This window comes from Hyla sarda, chromosome 2 (assembly GCF_029499605.1).
Source record: "Hyla sarda isolate aHylSar1 chromosome 2, aHylSar1.hap1, whole genome shotgun sequence".
Lineage (NCBI taxonomy): Eukaryota > Metazoa > Chordata > Amphibia > Anura > Hylidae > Hyla > Hyla sarda.
Genome location: NC_079190.1, coordinates 320,211,130 through 320,231,303, shown reverse-complemented (window position 1 = coordinate 320,231,303; position 20,174 = coordinate 320,211,130).

Sequence of the window (20,174 nt, the reverse complement as noted above, 5' to 3'; positions counted from 1 at the left end):
AATTGATATAAACAGACACCACATTTGATACCAGCCAAAAGGAAGGATGAGAAGTGATAACTGTGAAAGGGGAGGAACCAACGCTGTCCCCTTCACATGCACCATCACTACTTGTAGGAAGGGAGGCTGGCTGGCAGCCTCCCATACACACTCTGGCTGGGTGGCAGTCACCCACCAGTACACACAGCAGACCCTAAACCCATATCATTATTGCTAAGCAGGAAGATGGGAGTCCATTTCACTCTGATGGACCATTTTTAAATGCAATCCATAACCTGGTTTTGGCAGGAACCCTTCTTACTCCTCCTACTTGCATTTGATACTGGGTTTAGGATCTGCATAGGAAACACACACACACACACACACACATACAAGCACACACTTACCTGTGTTGCCTGCTGACGCCTCCTTGGCTGTCCCCAAACGGTATAAAACCAACAGCCACGGGAAGCTGTAAGGATAGAGGACATACCTGCATCCTATTGGACTCACTTGTCTTGGTTAAATCCAACTTATTTGACAACCTATGGTGCTGCTACTTCTGCTCATGGCAGTGCTGCTTCTGACAAGGCTGTTCTTTGGTGGGCCTAGGCGACATCACAATCTCCATGGTTACATACACAACAAAGGTCAGATGTTGTTTACACCTGGCCATGCCAGTGGTATTGAGTAGCATATCCCAGTGCTAAGGGTCCTGGGTGCAACAATCTTTCAATGGGGAATAGCCGCACTGAGTTTGTCAAGTGCACCCATGTTTGCAACTCCAACAATACACACATATGTATGTATGTGTGTATGTATGTCTATCTATCTATCTATCTATCTATCTATCTATCTATCCACCCATCTATCTCTATATATATTTATCTCTCTCTCTATATGTATATATATATATATAATTTTTTTTTCTTTTAAATATATATATATATATATATATATATATATATATATAGATATATGTATATACATATAGAGAGAGAGAGAGATGGAAATACTTTTTTAAACATGTTTTCACCTCATTTTTACCTTCTTTTTTTCTTTTCTCCGTGTTTTCCTTCTTTCCTATGCTGCTGCTTCTTATTTTTCTTCTTTTTCAGACCCTATCATTGCACTATTGCTTATTCAATACCACCAGCAGATGGAGACACTATATTACAACATTAGTTGTGAGCAGCAGTTTGTACAAACAAATGCCTCATAGCTGATGTCCTATCCACCTAGGCACATAGGCACCACCTATTGTCTTTTGCCTGCAGTAGGGACCCACTGGACTAGCCAGCAAGCAGCTGCAGCAGCAGCAGCAAATAAACAGGTAATCTTTCTTTCCAACACTGAAACCTGGTGGTGCACTTAATATATGCTACCAGATAGGGGACATATCAGATATTAAACTGATATAAACAGACACCACATTTGATACCAGCCAAAAGGAAGGATGAGAAGTGATAACTGTGAAAGTGGAGGAACCAACGCTGTCCCCTTCACATGCACCATCACTACTTGTAGGAAGGGAGGCTGGCTGGCAGCCTCCCATACACACTCTGACTGGGTGGCAGTCACCCACCAGTACATACAGCAGACCCTAAACCCATATCATTATTGCTAAGCAGGAAGATGGGAGTCCATTTCACTCTAATGGACCATTTTTAAATGCAATCCATAACCTGGCTTTGGCAGGAACCCTTCTTACTCCTCCTACTTGCATTTGATACTGGGTTTAGGATCTGCATAGGAAACACACACACACACACACAAGCACACACTTACCTGTGTTGCCTGCTGACGCCTCCTTGGCTGTCCCCAAACGGTATAAAACCAACAGCCACGGGAAGCTGTAAGGATAGAGGACATACCTGCATCCTATTGGACTCACTTGTCTTGGTTAAATCCAACTTATTTGACAACCTATGGTGCTGCTACTTCTGCTCATGGCAGTGCTGCTTCTGACAAGGCTGTTCTTTGGTGGGCCTAGGCGACATCACAATCTCCATGGTTACATACACAACAAAGGTCAGATGTTGTTTACACCTGGCCATGCCAGTGGTATTGAGTAGCATATCCCAGTGCTAAGGGTCCTGGGTGCAACAATCTTTCAATGGGGAATAGCCGCACTGAGTTTGTCAAGTGCACCCATGTTTGCAACTCCAACAATACACACGTATGTATGTATGTATGTATGTATGTATGTATGTATGTATGTATGTGTATCTATCTATCTATCTATCTATCTATCCACCCAACTATCTCTATATATATTTATCTCTCTCTCTCTCTCTATATGTATATATATATATATATATATATATATATATATATATATAATTTTTTTTTCTTTTAAATATATATATATATATATATATATATATATATATATATATATATATATATATGTATATACATATAGAGAGAGAGAGAGATGGAAATACTTTTTTAAACATGTTTTCACCTCATTTTTACCTTCCTTCTTTCCTATGCTGCTGCTTCTTCTTTTTCTTCTTTTTCAAACCCTATCATTGCACTATTGCTTATTCAATACCACCAGCAGATGGAGACACTATATTACAACATTAGTTGTGAGCAGCAGTTTGTACAAACAAATGCCTCATAGCTGATGTCCTATCCACCTAGGCACAACCTATTGACTTTTGCCTGCAGTAGGGGCCCACTGGACTAGCCAGCAAGCAGCTGCAGCTGCAGCAAATAAACAGATAACCTTTCTTTCCAACACTGAAACCTGGTGGTGCACTTAATATCTGCTATCAGATAGGGGACATATCAGATATTAAACTGATATAAACAGACACCACATTTGATACCAGCCAAAAGGAAGGATGAGAAGTGATAACTGTGAAAGGGGAGGAACCAACGCTGTCCCCTTCACATGCACCATCACTACTTGTAGGAAGGGAGGCTGGCTGGCAGCCTCCCATACACACTCTGGCTGGGTGGCAGTCACCCACCAGTACACACAGCAGACCCTAAACCCATATCATTATTGCTAAGCAGGAAGATGGGAGTCCATTTCACTCTGATGGACCATTTTTAAATGCAATCCATAACCTGGCTTTGGCAGGAACCCTTCTTACTCCTCCTACTTGCATTTGATACTGGGTTTAGGATCTGCATAGGAAACAAACACACACACACACACACAAGCACACACTTACATGTGTTGCCTGCTGACGCCTCCTTGGCTGTCCCCAAACGGTATAAAACCAACAGCCATGGCAGTGCTGCTTCTGACAAGGCTGTTCTTTGGTGGGCCTAGGCGACATCACAATCTCCATGGTTACATCCTACTTGCATTTGATACTGGGTTTAGGATCTGCATAGAACACACACACACACACACACACACACACACACACACACACACACACACACACATACAAGCACACACTTACCTGTGTTGCCTGCTGACGCCTCCTTGGCTGTCCCTAAACGGTATAAAACCAACAGCCACGGGAAGCTGTAAGGATAGAGGACATACCTGCATCCTATTGGACTCACTTGTCTTGGTTAAATCCAACTTATTTGACAACCTATGGTGCTGCTACTTCTGCTCATGGCAGTGCTGCTTCTGACAAGGCTGTTCTTTGGTGGGCCTAGGCGACATCACAATCTCCATGGTTACATACACAACAAAGGTCAGATGTTGTTTACACCTGGCCATGCCAGTGGTATTGAGTAGCATATCTCAGTGCTAAGGGTCCTGGGTGCAACAATCTTTCAATGGGGAATAGCCGCACTGAGTTTGTCAAGTGCACCCATGTTTGCAACTCCAACAATACACACGTATGTATGTATGTATGTATGTATGTATGTATGTATGTATGTGTATCTATCTATCTATCTATCTATCTATCCACCCAACTATCTCTATATATATTTATCTCTCTCTCTCTCTATATGTATATATATAACTATATATATATATATATAATTTTTTTTTCTTTTAAATATATATATATATATATATATATATATGTATATACATATAGAGAGAGAGAGAGAGAGAGATGGAAATACTTTTTTAAACATGTTTTCACCTCATTTTTACCTTCTTTTTTTCTTCTCTCCATGTTTTCCTTCTTTCCTATGCTGCTGCTTCTTATTTTTCTTCTTTTTCAAACCCTATCATTGCACTATTGCTTATTCAATACCACCAGCAGATGGAGACACTATATTACAACATTAGTTGTGAGCAGCAGTTTGTACAAACAAATGCCTCATAGCTGATGTCCTATCCACCTAGGCACATAGGCACCACCTATTGTCTTTTGCCTGCAGTAGGGGCCCACTGGACTAGCCAGCAAGCAGCTGCAGCAAATAAACAGATAACCTTTCTTTCCAACACTGAAACCTGGTGGTGCACTTAATATCTGCTATCAGATAGGGGACATATCAGATATTAAACTGATATAAACAGACACAACATTTGATACCAGCCAAAAGGAAGGATGATAAGTGATAACTGTGAAAGGGGAGGAACCAACGCTGTCCCCTTCACATGCACCATCACTACTTGTAGGAAGGGAGGCTGGCTGGCAGCCTCCCATACACACTCTGGCTGGGTGGCAGTCACCCACCAGTACACACAGCAGACCCTAAACCCATATCATTATTGCTAAGCAGGAAGATGGGAGTCCATTTCACTCTGATGGACCATTTTTAAATGCAATCCATAACCTGGCTTTGGCAGGAACCCTTCTTACTCCTCCTACTTGCATTTGATACTGGGTTTAGGATCTGCATAGGAAACACACACACACACACACAAGCACACACTTACCTGTGTTGCCTGCTGACGCCTCCTTGGCTGTCCCCAAACGGTATAAAACCAACAGCCACGGGAAGCTGTAAGGATAGAGGACATACCTGCATCCTATTGGACTCACTTGTCTTGGTTAAATCCAACTTATTTGACAACCTATGGTGCTGCTACTTCTGCTCATGGCAGTGCTGCTTCTGACAAGGCTGTTCTTTGGTGGGCCTAGGCGACATCACAATCTCCATGGTTACATACACAACAAAGGTCAGATGTTGTTTACACCCGGCCATGCCAGTGGTATTGAGTAGCATATCCCAGTGCTAAGGGTCCTGGGTGCAACAATCTTTCAATGGGGAATAGCCGCACTGAGTTTGTCAAGTGCACCCATGTTTGCAACTCCAACAATACTCACGTATGTATGTATGTATGCATGTATGTATGTATGTATGTATGTATGTGTATCTATCTATCTATCTATCTATCTATCTATCTATCTATCTATCTATCCACCCAACTATCTCTATATATATTTATCTCTCTCTCTCTCTCTATATGTATATATATATATATATATAATTTTTTTTTCTTTTAAATATATATATATATATATATATATATGTAATATACATATATAGAGAGAGAGAGATGGAAATACTTTTTTAAACATGTTTTCACCTCATTTTTACCTTCTTTTTTTCTTCTCTCCATGTTTTCCTTCTTTCCTATGCTGCTGCTTCTTATTTTTCTTCTTTTTCAAACCCTATCATTGCACTATTGCTTATTCAATACCACCAGCAGATGGAGACACTATATTACAACATTAGTTGTGAGCAGCAGTTTGTACAAACAAATGCCTCATAGCTGATGTCCTATCCACCTAGGCACATAGGCACCACCTATTGTCTTTTGCCTGCAGTAGGGGCCCACTGGACTAGCCAGCAAGCAGCTGCAGCTGCAGCAAATAAACAGATAACCTTTCTTTCCAACACTGAAACCTGGTGGTGCACTTAATATATGCTATCAGATAGGGGACATATCAGATATTAAACTGATATAAACAGACACCACATTTGATACCAGCCAAAAGGAAGGATGAGAAGTGATAACTGTGAAAGGGGAGGAACCAACGCTGTCCCCTTCACATGCACCATCACTACTTGTAGGAAGGGAGGCTGGCTGGCAGCCTCCCATACACACTCTGGCTGGGTGGCAGTCACCCACCAGTACACACAGCAGACCCTAAACCCATATCATTATTGCTAAGCAGGAAGATGGGAGTCCATTTCACTCTGATGGACCATTTTTAAATGCAATCCATAACCTGGCTTTGGCAGGAACCCTTCTTACTCCTCCTACTTGCATTTGATACTGGGTTTAGGATCTGCATAGGAAACACACACACACACACACACACACACACACACACATACAAGCACACACTTACCTGTGTTGCCTGCTGACGCCTCCTTGGCTGTCCCCAAACGGTATAAAACCAACAGCCACGGGAAGCTGTAAGGATAGAGGACATACCTGCATCCTATTGGACTCACTTGTCTTGGTTAAATCCAACTTATTTGACAACCTATGGTGCTGCTACTTCTGCTCATGGCAGTGCTGCTTCTGACAAGGCTGTTCTTTGGTGGGCCTAGGCGACATCACAATCTCCATGGTTACATACACAACAAAGGTCAGATGTTGTTTACACCTGGCCATGCCAGTGGTATTGAGTAGCATATCCCAGTGCTAAGGGTCCTGGGTGCAACAATCTTTCAATGGGGAATAGCCGCACTGAGTTTGTCAAGTGCACCCATGTTTGCAACTCCAACAATACACACATATGTATGTATGTGTGTATGTATGTCTATCTATCTATCTATCTATCTATCTATCCACCCATCTATCTCTATATATATTTATCTCTCTCTCTCTCTCTATATGTATATATATATATATATAATTTTTTTTTCTTTTAAATATATATATATATATATATATATGTATATACATATAGAGAGAGAGAGAGATGGAAATACTTTTTTAAACATGTTTTCACCTCATTTTTACCTTCTTTTTTTCTTCTCTCCATGTTTTCCTTCTTTCCTATGCTGCTGCTTCTTATTTTTCTTCTTTTTCAAACCCTATCATTGCACTATTGCTTATTCAATACCACCAGCAGATGGAGACACTATATTACAACATTAGTTGTGAGCAGCAGTTTGTACAAACAAATGCCTCATAGCTGATGTCCTATCCACCTAGGCACATAGGCACCACCTATTGTCTTTTGCCTGCAGTAGGGGCCCACTGGACTAGCCAGCAAGCAGCTGCAGCAAATAAACAGATAACCTTTCTTTCCAACACTGAAACCTGGTGGTGCACTTAATATCTGCTATCAGATAGGGGACATATCAGATATTAAACTGATATAAACAGACACCACATTTGATACCAGCCAAAAGGAAGGATGATAAGTGATAACTGTGAAAGGGGAGGAACCAACGCTGTCCCCTTCACATGCACCATCACTACTTGTAGGAAGGGAGGCTGGCTGGCAGCCTCCCATACACACTCTGGCTGGGTGGCAGTCACCCACCAGTACACACAGCAGACCCTAAACCCATATCATTATTGCTAAGCAGGAAGATGGGAGTCCATTTCACTCTGATGGACCATTTTTAAATGCAATCCATAACCTGGCTTTGGCAGGAACCCTTCTTACTCCTCCTACTTGCATTTGATACTGGGTTTAGGATCTGCATAGGAAACACACACACACACACACAAGCACACACTTACCTGTGTTGCCTGCTGACGCCTCCTTGGCTGTCCCCAAACGGTATAAAACCAACAGCCACGGGAAGCTGTAAGGATAGAGGACATACCTGCATCCTATTGGACTCACTTGTCTTGGTTAAATCCAACTTATTTGACAACCTATGGTGCTGCTACTTCTGCTCATGGCAGTGCTGCTTCTGACAAGGCTGTTCTTTGGTGGGCCTAGGCGACATCACAATCTCCATGGTTACATACACAACAAAGGTCAGATGTTGTTTACACCTGGCCATGCCAGTGGTATTGAGTAGCATATCCCAGTGCTAAGGGTCCTGGGTGCAACAATCTTTCAATGGGGAATAGCCGCACTGAGTTTGTCAAGTGCACCCATGTTTGCAACTCCAACAATACTCACGTATGTATGTATGTATGCATGTATGTATGTATGTATGTATGTATGTATGTATGTGTATCTATCTATCTATCTATCCACCCAACTATCTCTATATATATTTATCTCTCTCTCTCTCTATATGTATATATATATATATATATATAATTTTTTTTTCTTTTAAATATATATATATATATATATATATATATATATATATATGTATATACATATATAGAGAGAGAGAGATGGAAATACTTTTTTAAACATGTTTTCACCTCATTTTTACCTTCTTTTTTTCTTCTCTCCATGTTTTCCTTCTTTCCTATGCTGCTGCTTCTTATTTTTCTTCTTTTTCAAACCCTATCATTGCACTATTGCTTATTCAATACCACCAGCAGATGGAGACACTATATTACAACATTAGTTGTGAGCAGCAGTTTGTACAAACAAATGCCTCATAGCTGATGTCCTATCCACCTAGGCACATAGGCACCACCTATTGTCTATTGCCTGCAGTAGGGGCCCACTGGACTAGCCAGCAAGCAGCTGCAGCTGCAGCAAATAAACAGATAACCTTTCTTTCCAACACTGAAACCTGGTGGTGCACTTAATATCTGCTATCAGATAGGGGACATATCAGATATTAAACTGATATAAACAGACACCACATTTGATACCAGCCAAAAGGAAGGATGAGAAGTGATAACTGTGAAAGGGGAGGAACCAACGCTGTCCCCTTCACATGCACCATCACTACTTGTAGGAAGGGAGGCTGGCTGGCAGCCTCCCATACACACTCTGGCTGGGTGGCAGTCACCCACCAGTACACACAGCAGACCCTAAACCCATATCATTATTGCTAAGCAGGAAGATGGGAGTCCATTTCACTCTGATGGACCATTTTTAAATGCAATCCATAACCTGGCTTTGGCAGGAACCCTTCTTACTCCTCCTACTTGCATTTGATACTGGGTTTAGGATCTGCATAGGAAACACACACACACACACACACACATACAAGCACACACTTACCTGTGTTGCCTGCTGACGCCTCCTTGGCTGTCCCCAAACGGTATAAAACCAACAGCCACGGGAAGCTGTAAGGATAGAGGACATACCTGCATCCTATTGGACTCACTTGTCTTGGTTAAATCCAACTTATTTGACAACCTATGGTGCTGCTACTTCTGCTCATGGCAGTGCTGCTTCTGACAAGGCTGTTCTTTGGTGGGCCTAGGCGACATCACAATCTCCATGGTTACATACACAACAAAGGTCAGATGTTGTTTACACCTGGCCATGCCAGTGGTATTGAGTAGCATATCCCAGTGCTAAGGGTCCTGGGTGCAACAATCTTTCAATGGGGAATAGCCGCACTGAGTTTGTCAAGTGCACCCATGTTTGCAACTCCAACAATACACACATATGTATGTATGTATGTATGTGTGTATGTGTGTATGTGTGTATGTGTGTATGTATGTCTATCTATCTATCTATCCACCCATCTATCTCTATTTATATATTTATCTCTCTCTCTCTCTATATGTATATATATATATATATATATAATTTTTTTTTCTTTTAAATATATATATTTATATATAGAGAGAGAGAGAGATGGAAATACTTTTTTAAACATGTTTTCACCTCATTTTTACCTTCTTTTTTTCTTCTCTCCATGTTTTCCTTCTTTCCTATGCTGCTGCTTCTTCTTTTTCAGACCCTATCATTGCACTATTGCTTATTCAATACCACCAGCAGATGGAGACACTATATTACAACATTAGTTGTGAGCAGCAGTTTGTACAAACAAATGCCTCATAGCTGATGTCCTATCCACCTAGGCACATAGGCACCACCTATTGTCTATTGCCTGCAGTAGGAGCCCACTGGACTAGCCAGCAAGCAGCTGCAGCAAATAAACAGATAATCTTTCTTTCCAACACTGAAACCTGGTGGTGCATTTAATATATGCTATCAGATAGGGGACATATCAGATATTAAACTGATATAAACAGACACCACATTTGATACCAGCCAAAAGGAAGGATGAGAAGTGATAACTGTGAAAGGGGAGGAACCAACGCTGTCCCCTTCACATGCACCATCACTACTTGTAGGAAGGGAGGCTGGCTGGCAGCCTCCCATACACACTCTGGCTGGGTGGCAGTCACCCACCAGTACACACAGCAGACCCTAAACCCATATCATTATTGCTAAGCAGGAAGATGGGAGTCCATTTCACTCTGATGGACCATTTTTAAATGCAATCCATAACCTGGCTTTGGCAGGAACCCTTCTTACTCCTCCTACTTGCATTTGATACTGGGTTTAGGATCTGCATAGGAAACACACACACACACACACACACACACACACACACATACACATACAAGCACACACTTACCTGTGTTGCCTGCTGACGCCTCCTTGGCTGTCCCCAAACGGTATAAAACCAACAGCCACGGGAAGCTGTAAGGATAGAGGACATACCTGCATCCTATTGGACTCACTTGTCTTGGTTAAATCCAACTTATTTGACAACCTATGGTGCTGCTACTTCTGCTCATGGCAGTGCTGCTTCTGACAAGGCTGTTCTTTGGTGGGCCTAGGCGACATCACAATCTCCATGGTTACATACACAACAAAGGTCAGATGTTGTTTACACCTGGCCATGCCAGTGGTATTGAGTAGCATATCCCAGTGCTAAGGGTCCTGGGTGCAACAATCTTTCAATGGGGAATAGCCGCACTGAGTTTGTCAAGTGCACCCATGTTTGCAACTCCAACAATACACACATATGTATGTATGTATGTATGTATGTATGTATGTGTATCTATCTATCTATCTATCTATCTATCTATCTATCCACCCAACTATCTCTATATATATTTATCTCTCTCTCTCTCTCTATATGTATATATATATATATATATAATTTTTTTTTCTTTTAAATATATATATATATATATATATATATATATGTATGTATATACATATAGATAGAGAGAGAGATGGAAATACTTTTTTAAACATGTTTTCACCTCATTTTTACCTTCTTTTTTCCTTCTCTCCATGTTTTCCTTCTTTCCTATGCTGCTGCTTCTTATTTTTCTTCTTTTTCAAACCCTATCATTGCACTATTGCTTATTCAATACCACCAGCAGATGGAGACACTATATTACAACATTAGTTGTGAGCAGCAGTTTGTACAAACAAATGCCTCATAGCTGATGTCCTATCCACCTAGGCACATAGGCACCACCTATTGTCTTTTGCCTGCAGTAGGGGCCCACTGGACTAGCCAGCAAGCAGCTGCAGCAAATAAACAGATAACCTTTCTTTCCAACACTGAAACCTGGTGGTGCACTTAATATCTGCTATCAGATAGGGGACATATCAGATATTAAACTGATATAAACAGACACCACATTTGATACCAGCCAAAAGGAAGGATGATAAGTGATAACTGTGAAAGGGGAGGAACCAACGCTGTCCCCTTCACATGCACCATCACTACTTGTAGGAAGGGAGGCTGGCTGGCAGCCTCCCATACACACTCTGGCTGGGTGGCAGTCACCCACCAGTACACACAGCAGACCCTAAACCCATATCATTATTGCTAAGCAGGAAGATGGGAGTCCATTTCACTCTGATGGACCATTTTTAAATGCAATCCATAACCTGGCTTTGGCAGGAACCCTTCTTACTCCTCCTACTTGCATTTGATACTGGGTTTAGGATCTGCATAGGAAACACACACACACACACACACACACACACAAGCACACACTTACCTGTGTTGCCTGCTGACGCCTCCTTGGCTGTCCCCAAACGGTATAAAACCAACAGCCACGGGAAGCTGTAAGGATAGAGGACATACCTGCATCCTATTGGACTCACTTGTCTTGGTTAAATCCAACTTATTTGACAACCTATGGTGCTGCTACTTCTGCTCATGGCTGTGCTGCTTCTGACAAGGCTGTTCTTTGGTGGGCCTAGGCGACATCACAATCTCCATGGTTACATACACAACAAAGGTCAGATGTTGTTTACACCTGGCCATGCCAGTGGTATTGAGTAGCATATCCCAGTGCTAAGGGTCCTGGGTGCAACAATCTTTCAATGGGGAATAGCCGCACTGAGTTTGTCAAGTGCACCCATGTTTGCAACTCCAACAATACACACGTATGTATGTATGTATGTGTATCTATCTATCTATCTATCTATCTATCTATCCACCCAACTATCTCTATATATATTTATCTCTCTCTCTCTCTATATGTATATATATATATATATATATATATAATTTTTTTTTCTTTTAAATATATTATATATATATATATATATATATATATACATATAGAGAGAGAGAGATGGAAATACTTTTTTAAACATGTTTTCACCTCATTTTTACCTTCTTTTTTTCTTCTCTCCATGTTTTCCTTCTTTCCTATGCTGCTGCTTCTTATTTTTCTTCTTTTTCAAACCCTATCATTGCACTATTGCTTATTCAATACCACCAGCAGATGGAGACACTATATTACAACATTAGTTGTGAGCAGCAGTTTGTACAAACAAATGCCTCATAGCTGATGTCCTATCCACCTAGGCACATAGGCACCACCTATTGTCTTTTGCCTGCAGTAGGGGCCCACTGGACTAGCCAGCAAGCAGCTGCAGCAAATAAACAGATAACCTTTCTTTCCAACACTGAAACCTGGTGGTGCACTTAATATCTGCTATCAGATAGGGGACATATCAGATATTAAACTGATATAAACAGACACCACATTTGATACCAGCCAAAAGGAAGGATGAGAAGTGATAACTGTAAAAGGGGAGGAACCAACGCTGTCCCCTTCACATGCACCATCACTACTTGTAGGAAGGGAGGCTGGCTGGCAGCCTCCCATACACACTCTGGCTGGGTGGCAGTCACCCACCAGTACACACAGCAGACCCTAAACCCATATCATTATTGCTAAGCAGGAAGATGGGAGTCCATTTCACTCTGATGGACCATTTTTAAATGCAATCCATAACCTGGCTTTGGCAGGAACCCTTCTTACTCCTCCTACTTGCATTTGATACTGGGTTTAGGATCTGCATAGGAAACACACACACACACACACACACATACAAGCACACACTTACCTGTGTTGCCTGCTGACGCCTCCTTGGCTGTCCCCAAACGGTATAAAACCAACAGCCACGGGAAGCTGTAAGGATAGAGGACATACCTGCATCCTATTGGACTCACTTGTCTTGGTTAAATCCAACTTATTTGACAACCTATGGTGCTGCTACTTCTGCTCATGGCAGTGCTGCTTCTGACAAGGCTGTTCTTTGGTGGGCCTAGGCGACATCACAATCTCCATGGTTACATACACAACAAAGGTCAGATGTTGTTTACACCTGGCCATGCCAGTGGTATTGAGTAGCATATCCCAGTGCTAAGGGTCCTGGGTGCAACAATCTTTCAATGGGGAATAGCCGCACTGAGTTTGTCAAGTGCACCCATGTTTGCAACTCCAACAATACACACATATGTATGTATGTATGTATGTGTGTATGTGTGTATGTGTGTATGTGTGTATGTATGTCTATCTATCTATCTATCTATCCACCCATCTATCTCTATATATATATTTATCTCTCTCTCTCTCTATATGTATATATATATATATATATATATATATATATATATATAATTTTTTTTTCTTTTAAATATATATATTTATATATATAGAGAGAGAGAGATGGAAATACTTTTTTAAACATGTTTTCACCTCATTTTTACCTTCCTTCTTTCCTATGCTGCTGCTTCTTCTTTTTCAGACCCTATCATTGCACTATTGCTTATTCAATACCACCAGCAGATGGAGACACTATATTACAACATTAGTTGTGAGCAGCAGTTTGTACAAACAAATGCCTCATAGCTGATGTCCTATCCACCTAGGCACCACCTATTGTCTATTGCCTGCAGTAGGGGCCCACTGGACTAGCCAGCAAGCAGCTGCAGCAAATAAACAGATAATCTTTCTTTCCAACACTGAAACCTGGTGGTGCATTTAATATATGCTATCAGATAGGGGACATATCAGATATTAAACTGATATAAACAGACACCACATTTGATACCAGCCAAAAGGAAGGATGAGAAGTGATAACTGTGAAAGGGGAGGAACCAACGCTGTCCCCTTCACATGCACCATCACTACTTGTAGGAAGGGAGGCTGGCTGGCAGCCTCCCATACACACTCTGGCTGGGTGGCAGTCACCCACCAGTACACACAGCAGACCCTAAACCCATATCATTATTGCTAAGCAGGAAGATGGGAGTCCATTTCACTCTGATGGACCATTTTTAAATGCAATCCATAACCTGGCTTTGGCAGGAACCCTTCTTACTCCTCCTACTTGCATTTGATACTGGGTTTAGGATCTGCATAGGAAACACACACACACACACACACACACACATACAAGCACACACTTACCTGTGTTGCCTGCTGACGCCTCCTTGGCTGTCCCCAAACGGTATAAAACCAACAGCCACGGGAAGCTGTAAGGATAGAGGACATACCTGCATCCTATTGGACTCACTTGTCTTGGTTAAATCCAACTTATTTGACAACCTATGGTGCTGCTACTTCTGCTCATGGCAGTGCTGCTTCTGACAAGGCTGTTCTTTGGTGGGCCTAGGCGACATCACAATCTCCATGGTTACATACACAACAAAGGTCAGATGTTGTTTACACCTGGCCATGCCAGTGGTATTGAGTAGCATATCCCAGTGCTAAGGGTCCTGGGTGCAACAATCTTTCAATGGGGAATAGCCGCACTGAGTTTGTCAAGTGCACCCATGTTTGCAACTCCAACAATACACACATATGTATGTATGTATGTATGTGTGTATGTGTGTATGTGTGTATGTGTGTATGTGTGTATGTATTTCTATCTATCTATCTATCTATCCATCTATCCACCCATCTATCTCTATATATATTTATCTCTCTCTCTCTATATGTATATATATATATATATATATATATATATATATATATATATATAATTTTTTTTTCTTTTAAATATATATATATATATATATACATAGAGAGAGAGAGAGATGGAAATACTTTTTTAAACATGTTTTTACCTCATTTTTACCTTCTTTTTTTCTTCTCTCCATGTTTTCCTTCTTTCCTATGCTGCTGCTTCTTATTTTTCTTCTTTTTCAGACCCTATCATTGCACTATTGCTTATTCAATACCACCAGCAGATGGAGACACTATATTACAACATTAGTTGTGAGCAGCAGTTTGTACAAAGAAATGCCTCATAGCTGATGTCCTATCCACCTATGCACATAGGCACCACCTATTGTCTATTGCCTGCAGTAGGGGCCCACTGGACTAGCCAGCAAACAGATGCAGCAAAGAAACAGATAATCTTTCTTTCCAACACTGAAACCTGGTGGTGCATTTAATATATGCTATCAGATAGGGGACATATCAGATATTAAACTGATATAAACAGACACCACATTTGATACCAGCCAAAAGGAAGGATGAGAAGTGATAACTGTGAAAGGGGAGGAACCAACGCTGTCCCCTTCACATGCACCATCATTACTTGTAGGAAGGGAGGCTGGCTGGCAGCCTCCCATACACACTCTGGCTGGGTGGCAGTCACCCACCAGTACACACAGCAGACCCTAAACCCATATCATTATTGCTAAGCAGGAAGATGGGAGTCCATTTCACTCTGATGGACCATTTTTAAATGCAATCCATAACCTGGCTTTGGCAGGAACCCTTCTTACTCCTCCTACTTGCATTTGATACTGGGTTTAGGATCTGCATAGGAAACACACACACACACACACACACACATACAAGCACACACTTACCTGTGTTGCCTGCTGACGCCTCCTTGGCTGTCCCCAAACGGTATAAAACCAACAGCCACGGGCAGGGCCGGACTGGGGATAAAAACCAGCCCTGGAAAAAGTTGCATACCAGCCCCATATTGTGTAATTTTTCAAGCTCATGGCATATCGTAATTATATACTTGTTCATAAAAGGGGAAAGCATTCATTTTAAAACACATACATAAATATGAATATGAACTTTGCACTTCAATAGCTTTATTGTAGACCAGCTTTTCCCAACCAGGGTGCCTCCAGCATGTCCAGACAGCTTTTGGCTGCTTGGGCATGCTGGAAAATGTAGTTTTGCAACAGCTGGAGGCACCCTGGTTGGAAAACACTACAGTAGACCATTATTCCATGCAACTGGGTCAGAACTAAGAATAATCCAAAAATGTTTACTTTAAAGAATAGAAGACAATAATAATAATAATAATAATCTCTTACTTTGTATAAGTTACTCAACATACACCAAACCAGCAGTTGATAAATAGACCATAGACCACAGACCAGTATAACCAACAACAGCTCTATACAAGGTTCAAATAATTGTACCACACTATGACTACACATTACCTCCACATAGTAACAGGATAATATTACCATACAAATACTGAATAAACCCCTTTACACAGAAGTTAGTGCCTCAGCTCTACACAGGCTCTACAGACCATATAAGAGATTACATAAAGTTACATCAGGTGACGTCTTCTCTGATGTCAGTCAATTTCCTTTTCTTATCCATCCGGCCCAGACCGTCATGACTATTTCTTCCAGCCACAACTCCACAGAACCTGCCAAACAAACATTTAAGACTCTGCACTTTTCCAGCGCTTATAGCGCTCAGTATAGTGGGTAGAAAAGTGGGTTGGGGGGAAGAGTAGGTAGCCCCCCCTCCTTTAGGCAGTTGGTCACTCAAGGGGGTAGACAGGTCCCTTTACATCGTTTCCCCCATCACACAGGTAAAGCCCACAGTGGGTAGGTAGGGAATACCCCTATAAGATAGGATACCCAAGCAGATCGATAATGTACCTAGTAGGTGATGCCTCCAGGTAGGTAATATCCCCAGTAGGTAGTAGTTGATGCCTCCAGGTAGGTCGTATTTATTGCCCCCAGTAAGCATGTAGTAGGTAATGCCCCCAGTAGGTATGTAGAAGGTAATGCCCCCAGTAGGTAGTGCCCCCAGATAGGTAATGCCCCCAGTAGGTAGTTTCATCAGGTAGGTAATGCCCCCATTAGGTAACGTTTTTTTGATGGAATAAATCACCCCGTTTTTCACTTTATGGAGTACTGCACTGGCTTTATTTTTCTAGATAGATAGATAGATATGAGATAGATAGATAGACAGATAGATATGAGATAGATAGATAGATAGATAGATATACAGCAACAGAAGAATGCAGCAGGACACTGCCAGCACAAAGATATAGGTGCAACATGAATATGCAGTTAAAACATGAAGAGCTATACAGCTATGGTGTAATAGATGCAAATGTGAAACTATGAAATAGTGAGGCACTTAGGGGGAGATGTATCAATGTTGTTGTTGGTAGACGTTTTTTGTAGATCATTTTGGTTGGTCTAAATTTGGAGCAATTTCTCCAAATTTATCAAACTTGTGCAAGCCCCATGATAAATTTCGTGCAATGGTCTAAATCTCCACAAAGTTCTATTTGTAGACCTGATCTACACCTCACAGGAATAGTGGTGTATCCTGGACGCTGGGCTTTCGTTCTATTGTTTTTCAGGATTTCACTGAGGTTTTTTGGGGGGGAGATTTATCAAAAACTGTACAGAGAAAGAGTAGTGCAGTTGCCCATGACAACCAATCAGATTGCTTCTTTACAAAAATGAAAGGAGCAATCTGATAGGTTGCTATGGGCAACTGCACCACTCTTCCTCTACATAGGTTTTGATTAATCTCTCCCCTTGTGTTTTTTCTTGCATTTTTGCTGGTGTGCGGAAACAAACATTTTTGTACCCTGTGTGCATTTTTTTCACTGCAGGTACTACTCCATGGGTCGGATGCAGAGCGCCAGCCCCACGGGGTGTAAGGAGGTGAGGAGTGATGTATAGCATATACATATACAGGGTGGAGAGCATCACTACTTACCTCCGCCCGCTGTATAGTATACAGGGGGCATAGTGTATCCATGTATACTATACAGGAGCCCAGCAAGGAAAGAATTAACCCACACTGCAGCTCTGAGTTAAATCTTTGTGCGCTCTCCTGTATATACAGCCATCTATAGATGACTGTATATACAGGATACAGTAGGCAGACAAGAACAGTTGGAGGCTCCCTGTTACACACTGCAGTATGGGCGCACTCACCAGGTGAGATCGCAAATGATGTCCTAACCTTTTTTTTTTTCTCTTTTCAGATACGTGAATGGGGAGGACTACGTCAGATTCAGTGTATTGCGATGATGACCAGCTTTTTTTTAATGTCAATAAAAGGTTTAATGAGGGCTGTGTGGGGAGTGTTTTTTTTTTTTTTTATATACATTTTTTTTCAATGCCTGGCTTAGCGTTAGCCACAAAAACAGCTAGCACTAACCCCCTATTATTACCCCGTTACCCACCGCCACAGGGTTGCCGGGAAGAGCCAGTACCAACAGGCCTGGAGTGTCAAAAATAGCACTCCTGGCTGGGGTTATTTAGGTTGGGGAGAGCCAGTAACAATGGTCCTCGCCCACACTGGTAACGTCAGGCTGTTGTGATTGGTTGGTATCTGACTGACACTGAAAATATGGGGAACCACACACTTTTTTTTATTACAAAAAAAAAACAACACATAGGCTTCCCCATATTTTCAGTGTCAATCAGACACCAACCAATCAGCAACAGCCTGACATTACCAGAATGGGCAAGGACCATTGTTACTGGCCCTCCCCAGCCTAAATAACCCTAGCCTGTTACCGCCTATGCCAAGGAGCGCTATTTTTGATGCTCCGGGCCTGTTGGTACCGGCTCTTCCCGGCACCCCTGTGGCGGTGATAATTGTGGGGTAATAATTGGGGGTTAGTGCTAGCTGTTTTCGGGGCTAACGCTAAGGCCAGCTTAGTAATAGATTCCGTCTACAATACGGCTTCCACTACTAAGCCTGAAATTTCAATTATAAAAAACACAACACATGAAATAAAAAATGTATTTAAAAAAACACTCCCCCACAGCCCTCGTTAACCCTTTTATTGACATTAAAAAAATGCTAGTCATCGTCACACTCCACCGAATCTCAGGTAGTCCTCTGCATTCACTTATCTGAAATGACAATAAAAACACGAAAAATGGGTCAGTACATTTTTGGCGCTCTCCCCTGGGGAGAGCGCACATAATGCAGTGTGTTCCTAAAGAGGGAGCCTCCAATTGTTGCTAAACTACAACTCCCATCATGGGGGCTGTAGGTAAACAACAGCTGGAGTCTCCCAGTTTGGGAACACACTGCCAGAAAGGCTCTGTTCCCATTATGCAAAACGCATAATGAGAACAGAGCCATACTTACCACCCTGGCTTCAGGCCTGGACTGTGAAGCTCCGCCCCCTAATGATGTCATCACTAGGGGGCAGGGGCGGAGAAGTTGCAAGGGGTCTCAAGAGTGCGACCCCTGAGATCCGTCAGTCTGCCCTTGGACTACTACTCCCATCATGGGAAATGTTGTGTCCCATGATGGGAGTAGTTGTAGTACCACAGTGCTGAGGGATGGCTCTTACACATCCCCCAGCTGTGAAACTGTATTGTGACTGTTAGGACTACTACTCCCATCATGGACAGGCTCTGTCCATGATGGGAGTTGTAGTCCTCGGGCTGAAGGACAGATCGCAGCAGGTCATTCTCCAGAGACCCGCTGCGATCTGCATTTACTAACTTAAAAAGCCAGCGGTACATGCGGCAACACTGCACTCCCCGCCGCCTCCTGTATACAGATGTCACGATTCATAATCTCCGCCGCCGGGAGACCGGAGCTCTGATTGGTGGAAAGCTATTCACCACTATACACCAATCAGAGCTCCTGTCTTCTGGCGGGGATTATGAATTGTGACAGGTCTATACAGGGGAGCAGGTGGACCCGCTTCTACAGTATATAATTGTTATGTGTACTGTACCCCCCCCCCCCCCAGACTAATACTGACCCCTTCTATAGTGAGCGCTGGGACCGCTGTGTGATTGACAGGTCCCCAGCGCAAGTGTCCGGCCCCACTGACCTTTATATGTAATAAATCTTTATGATACACACTGCCCGTCCTCCTCTTCATTCTTTTGATACCGGAGACGCGCGGCTTCTGTATCATAGTCTA